The sequence below is a fragment of the Schistocerca gregaria genome, chromosome 3 (genome assembly GCF_023897955.1).
Source record: "Schistocerca gregaria isolate iqSchGreg1 chromosome 3, iqSchGreg1.2, whole genome shotgun sequence".
Taxonomy (NCBI): Eukaryota; Metazoa; Arthropoda; class Insecta; order Orthoptera; family Acrididae; genus Schistocerca; species Schistocerca gregaria.
In genome coordinates, this window is record NC_064922.1 from 200,769,685 (window position 1) to 200,785,193 (window position 15,509).

The 15,509-nt window shown below is 44.0% G+C and overlaps 1 protein-coding gene across 1 annotated transcript in view; it reads right to left on the reverse strand.

Moving 5' to 3' along the window:
* Positions 1-15,509, reverse strand: part of LOC126355309 (uncharacterized) — an 852,583-nt gene that overhangs the window by 185,712 nt on the left and 651,362 nt on the right. The window lies entirely within an intron of this gene.

Consider the following 15,509-nt stretch of genomic DNA (forward strand, 5'->3'; position numbering starts at 1 on the left):
AGGATGAAAGAAGTGTACGGAGAGCAACGTCTTGCTCGGTGCACAATATTCCGGCATTGTCAGCTCAGCGAAGTGTGAACATCGAGGACATACCACGCCCTTGGCAGGCGCCACCTGTCGCTGTAAGTGTCACGATTTCGGCTGTCCAGGAGCTCACATGGAGGAATAATCGAATCGCCACACCTGACATTGCTGTCGAACTGTTGATAAACAAAGGAATTGCGCATCACATAATCTACGAGAAGTTTCGTTATGGAAAATGTTGCAAACAGTGCTTGTCCAAGCACCTTTCAGAGAATCAGAAGATGGCGAGAACTGATGTTTGCCTGTTCCATGGAGGAGAGAACGGATACTGTTGCTAAATTAGTGCCATGTGATGGGAAGTGATGTCACCCCTTCCACTCTGCGTCCAAACGGATGAATGTAGAATCCCGGCTCCCATGTCAGAAACCTTTCGCCAGGAGAATGGGGTGCCACAGGGATCCGTTTTGAGCGTCGCTCTCTTCGCCGTAGCGATCAATCCAATAATGGATTGCCTCCCAGATGATGTATCAGGCTCCCTTTTCGTGGACGATTTTGCCATATATTGCAGCGCGCAGCGTCCATGTTTCCTGGAGCGCTGTCTTCAGCGTTCTCTTGACCGTCTTTACTCCTGGAGTGTCGCGAATGGCTTCCGTTTTTCTGCCGAGAAGACGGTCTGTATTAACTTCTGGCTTACGACTCGGCCCCGTTGCTCTCCCATTTGTGGAGACAACAAAACTTTTAGGTCTTACATTTGACAGGAAACTTAGTTGGTCTCCACATGTGTCATATTTGGCTGCCCGTTGTACCCGTTCTCTAAATGTCCTCCGTGTTCTCAGTGGCACGTCGTGGGGAGCGGATCGAACCGTCCTACTTCGCCTATATCGGTCGATCGTCCGTTCCAAGCTGGATTATGGGTGCTTTGTATACTCCGCTGCACGGCTGCCCATCTTGCACCACCTCAACTCCATACAACATCGGGGTTTACGGCTTGCGATCGGAGCGTTTTATACTAGTCACGTCGAGAGTCTTCAAGCTGAAGCCGGTGAATTGCCACTCACCTACCGGCGCGATATACTGCTTTGTCGTTACGCCTGTCGGCTACTGTCAATGCCCGACCACCCATCGTATCGTTCCTTTCTTGACGACTCTCTCGACCGTCAATACGGATTGTATGTCTCTGCCCTGCTACCCCCTGGAGTTCGCTTTCGTCGCCTCCTTCAACTCCTTGATTTTTCACTCCCTGCAACCTTTATAGTGGGCGAGACCACACGCCACCTTGGCTCCAGGTTCAGGTTCGCGTTCACCTTGACCTCAGCTCGCTCCCAAAGGAGGTTATCCCCGGTTCAGTATACCGCTCCCGTTTTGTCGAACTTCGTTCGAAGTTCATTAATATGACTTTCATTTATACAGATGGCTCTAAGACCAACGACGGGGTCGGGTGTTCTTTTATTGTCGGGGCACAAAGTTTCAAATACCGGCTACATGGCCATTGTTCGGTCTTCACAGCTGAGCTCTTTGCCATCTACGAGGCTGTTCTTTACGTCTGCCGCCACCGACATTCTGCTTATGTCATCTGCTCCGATTCTCTGAGCGCCATCCAGAGCCTCAGTGATCCGTATCCGGTTCACCCTTTCGTGCATCGGATCCAGCGCTCTCTTCAGCAGCTGGTGGACAACGGATCTCCAGTTAGCTTTATGTGGGTTCCTGGCCACGTCGGTATCCCTGGGAACGAAGCTGCAGATGCCGCGGCCAAGGCTGCGGTCCTCCAGCCTCGGACGGCTTCTTGTTTTGTCCCTTCATCAGATTGTACCACGGTCATTTGTCGGCGCATTTTATCGCTGTGGCATGCCGATCGGGCTGCACTTACGGACAACAAGCTTCGGGCCTTGAAACCTCTTCCCGCGGCTTGGACGTCCTCCTCACGTCCTCCTCGGCGGGAGGAGGTCGTTTTGGCCCGGCTACGAATTGGACACTGCCAGTTCAGCCATCGCCATCTGCTGACGGCAGCCCCGGCGCCGTTCTGTCCATGTGGGCAATTGCTGACGGCCCGCCACATTTTAACGTCCTGTCCGGATTTTACTACGCTGCGTCTTGATCTTGGCCTGCCATGTACTCTGGATGCCATTTTAGCGGATGACCCAGGAGCTGCTGCTCGCGTTCTTCGTTTTATCAACTTGACACACCTGTCTAAGGACGTTTGATTATGCTGTTGTTTTTTAATCCTGTGCCTGTTAACACGTCTTTTATAGTGTTGACCTTTTTTGTTGCTGTTTTAACCTTGTGCCTCGCGGTACATTCATAAATTAGTCAGGGCGCTAATGACCATTGTAGTTGTGCGCCCTAAAACCACAAAAAAACCGGCTCCCATATCCCAAAACAATACCATGTCCCCCCCCCCCCCCCCGAAGGCTTTTTCGACTTAGACGGATCAGTTCTAATCGACTGGCTACCACGTGGGGGCAACAGCTAACGCTGAGCGTTATTGCACCAAGCCGCTGAGATTCTAACAGGCCTTAAAGAACAACCTCAGGGGCAAGCTCTCGAATAGGATAGGGCTTCTCCGAGACTGAGCCAGGTCACACATTAGCCGATAAGAACGTCGACCTCCTTCAAAAATTTCGAATGTAGATCTAGGTGCATTCTCCTTACTGCCCCGATAACTCCCCATGTCACTCGCATATCTTCGACCTCTTAAAACAATCTCTGACACGACCGAAGTTGACCTGTGCAAAGGAAATCCATCAGCAACCCAGGACTAAACTGAAGCGATCCACGCCATTAGAACGCCCCGGATCGGAGTATCAACGATATCAATGGCACTTATGTACAGTTGCAATGTGAACTGCAATTATAACATTGCAATTAAAATGTCTTTACATGTAACTGCAGTCTCCTTTTCATTCTGAATACTACTAACAATTAAGTAAACTATCTTCACATCTCCTTAGGGAGAGTAAAGTTTCTGATCTAGCACCCTATCTAAGTAAATATTCTTTTCACTTACAACTGTGAAAGTTGTAAACGAAACAAGTTATCCGAAGGACCCAGTATTTCGTTATAATCAAACTGGTTTTCCATGTAATGTTTATTTGGCATTAGTCGTTCTCACTTTGATTATTTCATATTTTAGATGTATGTGGTCTAGCTTTTACATGTACAGGAAATAGCGATTTGACAATCTTGACATTGCATGATGTGTGGAATATTGCTTGTGTCAGATAGAGCGATCACACCCTTGTGCAGTAAGCCGACCACGTATTTTATTCATTAAATGGTGTCTCCAGTTTCATAAACTGTATACAATTACACTGCTGATAATGTGTTCGGCCACAACAATGACTTGTTTTGTTAATTAGCACCAGATAATTGCGTAGGGACAGAAATTCTTCCTGTCAATATACAGCGATTCCGTGATGATATTACAAACTGTCAATGATAATGGAGAAGTAAATGTATCAATCTGGGGTATGGGACCCTGGTCTGGACACGACCGAGTCAAAACGTATAAGTGTAACTGGTTCTGATAGTTTTTTATGATTGGGCCAGCAGTGAAATACATGTCTTGAAAGCAAATAGTACTTAAGGTTCCTTAACAATAGAATGGCAGGGTTTCTGACATTCCTAAAACGGCGGAAGGGAGTCATTTTGATCCCACATAAAATATTTTCATATTTGACTTAAATAAGTACTTTTTAGTGTCTGTTAATCCACACTTTATTATTAGTAATCACAGAAAGTATTTACAATTATAAGTAATAATTACTAATTTATTTGGACAACGATGTATCATACAAGTTTATTGTTACTACTGCTAACAAGTTTCTTATCTATAGATTTTAATTTATTATCTATTCATACAACCTTCTAGACACATTAAGTATATTTGGTCCATTTTACTCTCACATGCGTTTTACAAACAGCTCTCTATTACGTTTCACTCCGGTCATTTGAAGCTGCAAGACGCACTCAGCTCAGGTGATTTCTGTTTTACGTACACATTTTCCACACACGGCTTTGTGGCACTTTACACAGTTTTCGCTGGTCTTGTTGACTTTGCAGAGGCTGATTTGGCACTTCCTCCACTTTCCAGGTGATTTCAGTCCCATATCCTTTCGCTTTGCCTAATTTCTTGTTCTTTCGTTCCCTTGAGTTCATTTGCCAGCTGAAGTATGAACTTCTTCCATTCCATTTTCTTCTTCGTTACTGTATTATAGATGACCCATGCATTTATTGCCGCCATGTCCAGTATGTTATAAAAGACATGCATTGGCCATTACCTACATGCAACCTTCGTAGAATGTTTACGGGTCATTTGATCAACCACGTCCACCTCGTACTTTGTTGCATTGCAGAACATTAAAGTTTCAGGTTTTTTATTTCCTTCCTTGCTTATTGCTAATTCAGCATGCAGCATACACAGAAGACTGACATTTTTATTCTTCTTTCCTTGGTATACCGTCAAGGTGCAGTCAGTGTTACCACTATTGTGCAGTATTGTGGAGGAGTGTGTTTCAGCATTCGGCTTCCTTACTTCATCGGGGATTTCACGGCGGATCTTGTTCAATCTACCAACTAATGAAGTTTCCTTTTCTTTGATTTTTTTTAGGCAGTTGAAAAGATGTAAGGAAATTGTCTGTGGTGACATTTCTCCCTTGGTTTACAAATGGCTCCATGAGACACAGAACGACAAACTCTCCAAGTGGTTGTTAGTCTCTATGCGTGTGCTATTTACCGACGTATGGGAAGGCATTACATACATACGTTGTCGTTAGATGCACAGCCAACCAGAATTTGAGACAATATTTGTATGGTTTGTAGGACATGAATTGAGTAAAACTGAATCTTGCTTTGCTTGGAAACAGTTGCTCGTCAATGGTTATATTTTTTCCAGGGCGGTAAGTGTAAACCTGTTCTCAATGAACTTTCCCCAAATTTTCAGATACAAGAGCTAATTTGTTAGCTGCCAAGCGTTCCGCCCGGGTAGATTTCTCATCAAAACAGAGAAATCTGAGAAGCTCGTGAAATTTGTCTCCTGGCATAATGTTCGTGATTAAAGTGGGCCCCAAGAGTGCGAAAAGAGATCATCCACAGACATATTTTCTGTGCACAATACACCCCGAACATACATAATGGCTATCAGTTTCTCCTGTTCCTCAAGTGACACAGTCCAGTGATTGTTTTTGGTAGTTTTCGAGCATTTAATTCTGTGTATTTCTTCATTGCTTCATCAAAAATAAGATGGAAGGCACTGATGGCAGAGCTGGCAAGTATAGGCAGTGGGACCCCCTCTCTCCCATAGAACATTCACAGTTGACCGTCTTCCAGAAGACGAATAATTTCCAATCTCCCACACGGTTCCATCCCTTGCAGTCATCTCTGTAGACGCTTCCAACAGTACCTGCTGTTGTGAAGGAGCTGATGATAGAGGTATATCAGCATCTCAATCCTCTTCCACTAACCACTCTTCGTCCACAATGTCCTCATATTCATTTGTATCAGGTACATAATCATCGTATTCATCAGTGAAGTCCATCTCCGATTCAACTTCAGAATTCTCTATGAGATGTAACACTTTATCAGAAAGTCCGCGCTGACGATACGTGTTCGAAAACGTGTTTCGCTGACGAAGACTGCCTGAGTGACACAACATAAGTTGTGGCAGACTGAAATATACTAGTGCCATGTTGCAACAATGTGGAGCAACTGCTCTGCGTTACTGCTCACTGTTGTCACTGTATTGTTGGATAATTTACTTATATTCGGAAGAGAAATTACAGTGGGGTGAAATTGACCCCTTCCGCCGTTATAGGTATACTGAATGAAATAGCGAACGACATTGAAATATTTTGTAAATCTAAAACATGTTCAGAAAGATGAGAAAAATTAGAAACAGTCACATAGTTTCATTGACAAAGTAAATAAACTGGATACGACAATGAGCGAAAGAGTATGACAGGGGTCTTTTGGACTCCTTCCGCCGTTCTAGTGTTAAAACATTGACTGAGTATTACGACAGCTATTTTGGATGATTTCTACTTTCAAGAACCTGCATATATACAGCTAGTTGAAAATGGAAATCTTTCGAAACAGCTGTCGTAATACACAAATTTTTTACACAGTGCTACTGGAACCTTATTTATTACGTCATTCTTATACTTAAGACACCAGTGCCTCTTCCACTGCAAGCTCTTTGGGCTCCATATTTTGGGAGGACGCAGTAAGGACCAAAACAAGGAAAACATCTAGTAAATACGGGTTCTGAAATGCATTCCTTAAAACCTATGTGCACTTACTCAACTTTGCTACTGTAAAAAACATCTCTTCTACTGAACAAATGCCAATATTAATTAAAATTCTTCTCGGTATTATGCCGTGTCATTCCTAAAAACTAACAACAATAATAAACTAAAACCGACGTTTCGGCCGAATTGCCACGGCCTTCCTCAGGGCACAACTGGTTTTGCATGGGGATAGGTGCTTCTATTTATTATAGGCTATCGATGTCTGACGTCACAGTTGTAATAGTTTTAATTGGCCCTCTGATATGATTGGCTAGACACGACGTAAGGGAAGATGGAAGAAAAGAGGCTATTCGTGGATGTCCATGTCGTTAACGATTCGTAGCTGTCCGTCAGTCAGCGTTCGGCTTCTGGTCGGCAAGTTTTCCTCCTGGTGTTCGCGGAAGTTGACTGACAGTTGCTCTACAGCTCTCTGTGGAGATACGTCCGTGTCCCGTGTAGCTTCCGCTCCGCGACCGCTCGCGGCCCGTTGGACTGGGATGGCCGGCAGCCAGGACGCCGGGAGTTTGTAGCCATCTTTTCTGTTGATATTGTCAGGCTGCTTAACAATTTCGATCACCTCCCGTATTTTTCGTTCCTGCATCCACTATGCTTTCGTCAGTACTCGAGCTTACTGGAACCTGATAGGTTGTCCACAGTCACGGTGGTGTTCCGCTAATGCCGATTTATTATGTAGTTGTAATCATACATAGCGTTCGTGTTCCGCTACTCGTAAGCTGACAGGTCTCCCTGTTTCTCCTATGTAGGCAGCTCCGCACTCACACCGTAGTTCGTAATCACCTGCAGTGTTTAAGATTGTTGACTACATCCATGGTGGAATCATTTCGTGGATTCCGTGACTAGTTCGAAATACCGGTTTGTAACTTAGTCGGCGGAGGAAGTTGCCTAGCCGTTCACTGACGCCTTTTACATATGGTAAGTGTACCAGTGGAAGCTTCTCTTCTTTGCCTTCTTCAAGTGTTCTGCTCTCTTTGGTTTTCCATAGTTGCCCATAGTTATTAAGGAATGCATTTTAGAACGCATGTTCACTAGACAATTTCCTCTTGTTTTGACCCATGTCTCTCCTCCCAAAATACGGAAAGCAAAGAGCTCGCAGGAGAAAGGCTCCACTGTCGGAGTTATTTTTTTCCTTGTGACTGTCGATTCTGAGGAAAAATAAGAGGACGACAGTTGCAAAAATCTTCGCACAATTGAATGTCGCACTCAGAATCCAGTCAGCATCAAAACATAAAGAAGGGACCTCCGTGAGCAGTGCTACAAACTACCGAAACAGGAAAACGTGATCGGGAATCCATAAAATCTGAAGTTTCCAATATCTGGCCGAGATTACGCCCCAAGATAGGGATCTAGTTGGGGTTCGAGAATGACATGGGCAGGCACATCGTTGTATTCCGTGGACCTCACATTTACTCTGCAAGGTCGCATTAATGCCAACGATTATGTCACCACTTTGACTGGTCGGATCCGTCCACAATACGTTCCGAGACGACGGGGCTCTTGTTCACACAACTCACATTGTCCAGGACTGCTCTTGTGAGCACGAGGATGAACTGACGCATCTCCGCTAGCCTCCACAGTCACAAGATTTCAACGTTACTGAGTCTTTGCGGTCTACTTTGGAGAGAAGGGTGAGTGATCGCTATCCACCTGTATCACTGCTACCCGAACAAGCTACTGTTTTGTAGGTAAAAAGGAGAAAGACTCCTTTGGAAACCACTCGACTACAAACTGCTTTCAACGGCAACGGATTTCCTAAACCGTATTAGGCATGATTAGATTTAAATGTGGATTGGCAATGGCAAGAAAAGCGTATAAAAAAATTGTTAACATCTAGTATAGATTTCAGTTTTACGAAGTCTTTCCTGAAAGCATTTGCATGAAGTTTAGCCACAGATGTAAGTGAAACGTGGGCGATAAACGGTTTACACAGGAACAGAATAGAAGCTTTTGACATGTGGTGGTTCAGATGAATCCTGAAAATTAGATAGATAAATCGCGTAAGTGATGATGAGGTACTGATTAGAAATGGCGAGAAACGAATTTCTATCACAGTCTGACTAAAAGAAAGGATCGGTTCGTGGAACAAATCCTGAGACATGAAACGATCACCAGTTTAGTGTTCAAGAGTTGTGTTAGCTATGGGCGGAGGGGGGGGGGGGGGTAAGAATCGTAGAGGAAGCCACGAGACGAACACAGTAAGCAGACAGAGAAGGATGTAGGCTGCAGTAGTTATTCGGAGATGAAGAGGCTTCCAGAGTATAGAGAAGCACGGAGAGGTGCATCAAATCAATGTTTGCAAAGAAAACCATAACAACATTAACCATGGTAATGTTTTGTGCTTTTGGTGTTTCCATACTTTTGTTCAACTTATATGTTGGTGGTAAGTCAGAAATGTGTGTTAGATATTTATTTATTATTGAGTAGCAGTCGGTGACGACTATTATATGAATATAAATGCTCGAACTAATTTTATATGTTACAACTCTGGACCATAACTCAGTATAAGTAACGGATTTTATTTGTAGTGATAGGAGTGAACAAGATTATTGCCACCAATTACCCAGGTGTGAGTTTTCTTAACCACCTGCGTTACCCCTAATGTCAGATATGCATCCCAAGTTTTTCTTTTCTTCTTTTACAAGGTGTACAAATTTACTTCCACCGTTTTTCCGCAACATTTGAAGCTTTAATGAAACACATTGGTTACACATGTATCATTCAAAGTATTTTCCATCGTGGCTACTAGATTCTCCCATCTTTCGGAGCAGTGTACGAAGCCCACGTCGAAACAATTGTTCATCTTTTGAATACATCCACGAATTGATCCTATTTGTGATTTCTTCATCAGATCGGAAGTGTTGGTCAGCCAGACCATGCGCCATTGAGCTAAACAGGTGATAGTCATAGGGAGTAACGTCTGGAGAATACGGCGGGTGGAGTAGAACTTTTCATTTTATCGTTTCCAAGTACTGTTCGACCTCGAAACTTCCTGGAAAATTAAAACTGTGTGCCGAACCGGGACTCGAACTCGGGACCTTTGCCTTTCGCTGGCAAGTGCTCTACCATCTGAGCCACCCAAGCACGACTCACGCCGGGTCCTCATAACTCTACTTCTGCTACTACCTCGTCCCCTACGTTCCAAACTTTACAGAAGCTCTACTGCGAAACGTGCACAACTAGCACTCCTGCAAGAAATGATATCAGCGCATACTCCGCTGCAGAGTGAAAATTTCATTCTGCAAACATCTCTCCAGGCTAAGCCATATCTCCGCAATATCCTTTCTTGCACGAGTGCTAGTTCTGCAAGTTTCGCAGGAGAGCTTCTGTAAAGTTTGGAAGGTAGGAGACGAGGTAGTGGCAGAACTAAAGCTTTGAGGTCTGGGCGTGAGTCGTGCTTGGGTAGCTCAGATGGTAGAGCACTTACCAGCGAAAGGCAAAGGTCCCGAGTTCGAGTCTCGGTCAAGCACACAGTTTTAATCTTCCAGGAAGTTTCATATCAATGCACACTCCACTGCAGAGTGAAAATCTCATTCTGGGCGTTTTGACCTCTTTTGCAACGTGGGGGTCGAGCGTTGTCGTGCTGAAAAATCTCTTTATCGTGCCACTCGCTGTATTTCGGCCGTTTGTCTTTTAATGCTCTACTGAAACGCATTAATTGCCTTCGATAAGGAGCACCTGTGATTGTTTCACTTGGTTTTAACACCTCATAGTCACGACCCCGAGCTGGTCCCACCTAATGCAGAGCATGATCTTAGAACTGTGAATAATCAGTTTGGCCGTCTACGTGGAAGCATGGCCGGTATATCCCCATGATTTTTTGCGTTTAGGCTTATTGTAATAAACCCATTTTTCGTCCCCGGTCACAATGCAATGCAGAAATCCCTTTTGTTTTTACCTCTTAAGCAACTGTTCACGAACAAACAAACTCCGTTCAACATCTCTTGGTTTCAGCTCACAGGGGAGCCAAGTTCTGTGGTATCGACAGCTACGATGCCAAGGCGTAGGTAAAAGTTCTTAGGTTGACACTACGACACCGACACGACAGCGCCCTCTACCCTGCGCTGCGCAGCTCTACGCCACTCCAGACTCAGCCCATTTGATTCCGAGTAGACGAACAAGCAACACTGTTTCTATTTCATAGTGGTAGAGCAACTACAGATTTTGCCTTGTGACTTCTAGCGTATGCTAGATTTGATTGATGTACAGCTTCGCACCTACGTGCTCATCTCAGCCAAAGTTAAGTATTATCAGTTGCATATGTTCATACACCAGTAAAAGAGCTATAACGTATACGCAGCACCGAAGCATTTCACCTTTTTCTGCTCCTACTCATTCCCTACAATCGGCCACCCTTTATTTTACAGGATCAGACCCAAGCGCAGCCTTCCAGATGTGATACAAAGCGTTCTTTCTTTCTGAATCATGCCCTTAGCTTGCTGTGTCACTCCTACCAATCGTGCCAATTCTTCTTGAGTCTGGTGCGAGTCTTCTTTCAGCAATTCTTCCAGTTATGCATCTTCGAAAACGTTCTTCCACCACTATGCCGGTCCACCACGTTAAAATCACCGTTCTTGAACGATTGAAACCACGCACGTTCTTTCACTAACAGCGTCCTTACCATACATAGTTGAGAGCATTCGATGAGACTGAGCAGCTGTTTTCTTCATATTAAAACAAAATAGTAACACCCGCCGGAAATGATGAAAATTATACTCGTAAACCGACATAACAACTTTATGATGCATACAGAAATAGACTAATGTTTGGATGAGGTTATGCTGACCGAGGTACAAGCTAACTGCCTGACGTCTTCCATCTGTTTCTTCCGATCGCTACTTACCGTTGTCGCCATCTATCGGCAAACGGCGGAAGCAAAGTTGTACACCTTCTGTATCAAGTTTTATTGCCTGCAATGAATTGTAAGGTTATTGATTTGCAACCCTACCGGAGCCCGTGTTGGGCGTTTTGCGCGTTACACATGCTCGCGCCTTATTGTGTGAGGTATTTTCGCTACATGTAGGACGGGCCCTCACAGTGAGGAACGAATGAGGTAGACGGGTCATCTGCTGCCCGATATTGCCTTCAGCTGCGTCACGAGTCGTGAGCGTCGCGCGCTCCGGCGGTCAGGCACAATGGCTGTCGAACACGGCGAGCACGAGTCCAGAATGCTCTCCTCTTTTTCAGGAAACGGCAGCCATTCTCTGCAGGACGTTGTACAGTCACATCTAAACGCGGCAGACGCGCACGTTGTACCGTCTGAGGACCGTGGAGTGGGGTTTCGACACACTCAAGTTGACAACGTGTCACTGCTGTGGTGGATAGATTCCACTATACCCGGGCCGCTGAAGCGTTGGAACTGACGTTTGCGTATGAAGTTGGCAGCGTAACAGAGTGACAAGTGAAGAACGATAGGATCTAGGCGTTGAGCGTGGGGCGCCAGCCAATCACAGCGCAGGGAGCACTGCTGTTACTCACGTGCTGTGACGTCAAAGTTCCCGCGTTGCCGGCTTTGTTTAGTGAATGTGTATACAACGTGAATTGTATGTTGTTTACCGCGTATTTTTGTTGTACTGTGTGCTATATCGTTGTCACTTTTGTTACGTTGTGAGTTTACATACTTGGAAAATGCCACCGAAAAGACTTCGTTCGCCTAGTGACAATCCTTTGCGTCGAGGGGTGCCGCTAAACAGCCAGGCACTGGAGTTGCTACGCACAACTCGTGAGTTTTACGAGCAGGAGAAAAGCTGCGCAAGCATTCATGGACAGCCATCAATTCCTGCCGATAAAGTGGTGGAACGTACGTCGAAAACTCTTGGAATTAGTGCAAGAACCGTAGAAAGTAAGGGAGTATTACTACAAAACTTGGAAGATACTGAAGTGAGCGGTAATGATTCCGAGCTGTCTGGACCAAATAATGTATTTTTAACAACCCCGGAAAAGAAGAAAAAGCAGCCTAGTCCTATCACAGATTTATATTCTCTCCAGACTGATGCAATTCGTAGGCATGTTTATGCTTACTACAGCAGAAAAGAGTATCCGACTGTGGCGAAGTTATTAGTGTCTTTAAAAGAATGTGAACTCTTCAGGGGTGGTAAAACCCATCACTAAAAATTGTACTAAAAATATGGGTTTCCGCTAACGCTAGACGGACGCAAAGTACTGTTAGAGAGGGCACATATTGTTACCGCTCGTAGCATTTTCTTGCACACAATCGTGGGCAGACACATTCATTCCATAATTTGGCTAGACGGAACGTGGGTTAATGCCGGGGAAGCTGTCAGTAAATGCTGGACTGATAACACACCCAGCAGTAGCGGCCATCAGCCGGCGGGAAGAGGAGCTCTGTTAATTGTGGTCCATGCAGGCTTCTCCAGTGATTTTGTCCCTGACGCACGTTTAAATTTTTGATAAAAAAAGATTGGTGATTACCATGAAGATATGGATCACACACGATTTGTTGAGTGGTTCAGGGTCCTTTTAAAACAATTTCTTGTCACTACAACAATTGTAATGGACAATGCTCCATATCATTCTGTGATACAGAACAAAGCCCCAACCACAAATGATCGGAAAGAAGTTATGGCGCAGTGGTTACAGGCTCGAAATATTGCAGCAGATATGAGTATGACAAAGGTTCTATTATATTCTCTTGTTAAAGAAAATAAGCCTACGACACTTATATATGTAGTAGACGAAATTGCCAAGGAGCAGGGTCATACTGTGATAAGGCTGCCACCATATCACTGCCATTTAAACCCTATAGAGTTAATATGCAGTGATGTAAAAATGTATGAAAGAACAACAACAAGTCCTTTACAATAACAGAGGTGGAAAAGCTGTTGCGTGAAGCTCTTGTGACTGTGGATGCAGCCTCATGGAGGAAAAAAGTAGAGCATGTCGAGAAGCTTATACGAGTAGCACAGAAAATAGAAGGCATTATCAGTGGCCATGAACAATTAATGATTTGTGTTGCTGATGACGACGACGATGAAGACAGGTTTGGCGATGAATCGGACAACAGTGACGATGGCGAGATGGATGGAATTCCGCCATTACCGCTGTAAATTGGTGACTGAAAAATTACTAATATTGGTTATTTATTGCAATCTCGGATATTATTTATTTTGTAAACTACGTACATTATTGATTTTAAAGCACCAGTCGTCAAATGCTTATATTTTGTATTTCTTTGCTCCGTTATCGAAAGGGTGTGCATTGTTATGCTTATACATGCATTATTATACAATTGTTTACTTCCTGTCATTGTAGTACAACTAAAAACGAGTTTTTATATACACTGTAATTGCTCAATCGCTTGCATTTACGAGACGGGGCGGACAATTGTATCGTCTGCTGTGTGTATAGAGGCTGCTGTTGCAACATTGCTATTACAGTATAGCCAACCTAACTAGACAAAAAGCGAACCGTCAAGAGCAATGTTTCGCCGGCGCGGGTATATATTGCTGGTGGTACTGTGGGTGGTAAATCTTGATGTAGATAGGACACAGCGGAGACACTGAAAAGACAGTTGAACAGGCAGAGGATGAAATGACACAGTTTAAGAGACTTTACTGGTCTCATTTAATTATGGTATTAGTATTCATAATCCGGAATACTCATCGCCAGTACTCAGGTATCTGATTATTAATGGTCCTCTCTCTGACTTTCTTCCGAGAGAGTAATTTGTATATACAGTCTTATATACTTCGAAGTAAACCCACTAACAAAAATAGTTCACCGGGATGTTAGTTGTATGGAACGGGTCCACATTCTGTATATATAGATTTTGTTAATGAAATCGCACGAATGCATATGTGCACTTCTCAGCACGTGAAAAGATTCTCCAGGTTCGCTATGTCACAATTGACTGCATCTTTTTCCAGATATTTTGAGGAAACATGCTTCGGAAATGCACTCATTATAACACCTCTAATTGCCACTGTTTTGCACTGTGATAAACCCGATTTAGGAACGGCAGACCACAGCATACACACAGCTCCTGGAGTCTCAGTACTCAAGTTCTGTTGCAGCTAATTTGGGTATCCATAGCTAGTCAGTTTGTAGAATTCTGATTTTGGATTCTTCTGAGTCTGAGATGTACATACGATCAGACGAAGTGAATTAAAGATCGAACAAACGGTGGTGTTACAATGGCTTTTAATAATCTTACAATTTTTTTAAGAGCAGTTTCTTCTTAGAATGTTTTCTTATCTTATTCTGCTCCCTCTCTCTCTCTCTGCCCTTTCCTCCAAAACACCCTGTCCCTCCTGCTTCCTTCCACTCATCCACCCACTCCCTCCAACTCCCATTCTATTCTCATCCAATCCCTCTCTTGTTCTCCACACTTTCGCGCGTGTTTGTTTTCGGTACTATTTATGATACAGACTCTATAAAAATCTTGCACCTGGGTGCCCCTCTCAGCTTGGCGTTCCAAGTGAGCGCTACCAATTTTGATACATCCAGTACAGAAATCTTAAAGTTGTGACGTTTTGGCTCCCCTCTCACGTGCCGATTCGATAGAGTAGTCGCAAATCAGTGTAGTGCAATGTTTGTTTCATCGATATGTATTAACAGGACAGAGAAACACGAATAATAACGGTAACCAGTACATCAGGGGCGACAGCATTTTCCTGGCCTGCATCGACTGGTACCAGCAAGCAGCAGTGCTGCTCAGGGTCTCCTGCCGTACTGTTTACTTTTCACGTTTTTACTGTCAGTATAGATACATATAGGTAAAACAACTATCAAACTAGACTAATTTGGAACAATTCTATCGGATGGGCACGTAAAATTCCGTTTTAAAAATCATTTCGTCTGTAATTTGAGACAAACCGGCGTTTTACGTCTTTAATGAGCGTTGCATGAAAGACTTGATGACCCGTATTCAGTTGTCCCGACTGCAGATACATACTGAGAAAAACAAAATTGCGAATACCTGGCAGAACATAAGAGGAAATTCGCCTGACGTCTCTTAGGAGGGACGCCAGGCGTATATGAAGTGGCAAAGATGCCGGGCGTACCAAACAGGATGTGACGAAAATTAATAGCAAAAGTTGACGCGGAGAATAACAGAAGCATAAAAGTTTGCTCTGCAAATAAGTCATATGAGACATAATTGGGAATATGCCCAAAGAAACTGAATACGAAATATTTTCCTACTTACTACTGACGCCTATGTAACATAAA